The following is a 1,889-nucleotide window of genomic DNA, read 5'->3' as shown; positions in this document are numbered from 1 at the left end:
TACCTCCTTTTGTTGCAAGATGTTGTGTTTCTTACCACGATTACTTGTCTCTTGACCCTTTCTTTAGCATTGTAGCTTCTTAGAAAGCTATGCAATGCGTTAAATTGAGGGCTAGAGGCCGCTTTAGTAATGGCTGTGTTTTTGTTATCGCTCTGCTCCGCTCTGAAACTGGGAAGTTTGTGTTGAGGGAACTTAGTATTTTCCTCCTGTGTTTTGATTACGTCATAGAATGATAAGGCAATATTCTTCTGTGTTGATCCAGCCAGGGGATGCTACGAGTCCTTCGGCCGTCAGTAAATTCTGTTGCATTTTAGGCCATGGTCAGGCAATAAGGTAATAATGGGGTTGACAGGCCTGCGCGACTCTCGCGTGCGTGTTTTAGCCTTAATCAGAGTTTTGTCCTCGTGAGTATATCTTTTAGGGAACACCCTTTCCTGTATGAAATGAGGGGTTTTTCCCTTGTAAATTTCTTTGAGCGATGGATTTTCTTCTATTAAATGCCGTTTATTGAGTAGTATTTGTTTCAAGTTTGGCACTGATAGTTGATATTGAATTACAAAAGGCAATATTTGTTTGTTTTCTTTTTCTTTTTGTAGGAGAGCTCGTCCTCTATCTTCAAAGTATACTTCTGAGAGTGTCTTTTCAATGAAGTTCCTGGGAAGCCTCTCTCGAGAAGTTTTGCTTTGAATTTGTTCATTTTCTCTTAAATTTTGTTTTAGAGGAGTTTGTTCTTAGCATTCTAAGGGCCTCTCCTTTGACAAATCCTCTTTTGACACTAGTCGGGTGACATGAAGTGCGTGTATTGGAAAGTTTTAGTGGGCTTGAAGCGAGTACGCACATCAAGCACTGCTTCTCTATTGAATCTTTCGCCTTTGTGTATTTTTGTATCCAAGAAGGTTGTTTCTGTTTCTGATATTTCAGCCGTAAATCTATAACCCGTATATCAGTTTTTAATCTCCTATCAAAAGGGTAATTTACGGGACTTATGACTGTATGTGAAAAGGAGATCTATGGGTTATTGCGCAATCCGAAAAGAAACTTGGTAGTAAATATTCTTTATCGGCACTTCTCTATAAAATTCTCCTCTTCACACAAAATCGAAACAATACATCCCAAAAGCTTTAGTATGAAGTATTAATGGTATCATACGTACTATTCTTTATGCGATTTTAATTTTCATCCCAATGGACTCAGGAAAAACAGTCTAAATGACTCCTGCACACAACAAAAATTAACCATGTTTTGAGCAGGCTTAATACCTTCATTTTAAAGTAGTAGGGGTCAACACGCGTTTTTAACTGTCAACTAAGTTTTTTTGCGTTTAGTCGCTTGGTTTCTAAAGCACTTTTGAATATTTTTTGTAGTATTAGCGCTATATAAATTATCAGTTTATTTAATTACTATTATGATTATTACTATTATTATTATTATTATTATTATTATTATTATTATTATTGTTTATTTACATATTTTTTTGTTTATTTTGTTCTTTTCTTTTTATCAAGTGGAACTGATTTTAAAATGCCGAATTTCATTTTTTAAAACTTCATGACATTTGGTTTTTTCTTCTTTTTCTTTACAAAAACATTATTGCTTGAAAATATTATCTTTTTTTAATCGAAATAAATTGTGAATAGGTTTTTAATAGCTCTTTTTATATACTTTTAACTTGTAAATAGCAATTTGTGTGGAATATTTTAATAAAGAATTAAAAAAATTATCATCATCATTATTATTATTATTATTATTATTATTATTATTATTATTATTATTAATATTATTTTTATAAGATTCTTTATTATTTCTGAAAAAAATTTTGCCCTTTCCCTCCATGGTAAGTTAAGTATTGGCTATTCCCCATGTAAGTGGTACGGGCACGCAAAGATTTT

The sequence above is a fragment of the Pavona decussata genome, unplaced genomic scaffold (assembly GCF_977016875.1).
Source record: "Pavona decussata unplaced genomic scaffold, jaPavDecu1.1 SCAFFOLD_157, whole genome shotgun sequence".
NCBI classification, from domain to species: Eukaryota; Metazoa; Cnidaria; class Anthozoa; order Scleractinia; family Agariciidae; genus Pavona; species Pavona decussata.
The sequence above is the reverse complement of the archived record's forward strand: the minus strand, read 5'-3'. Positions refer to the sequence as shown.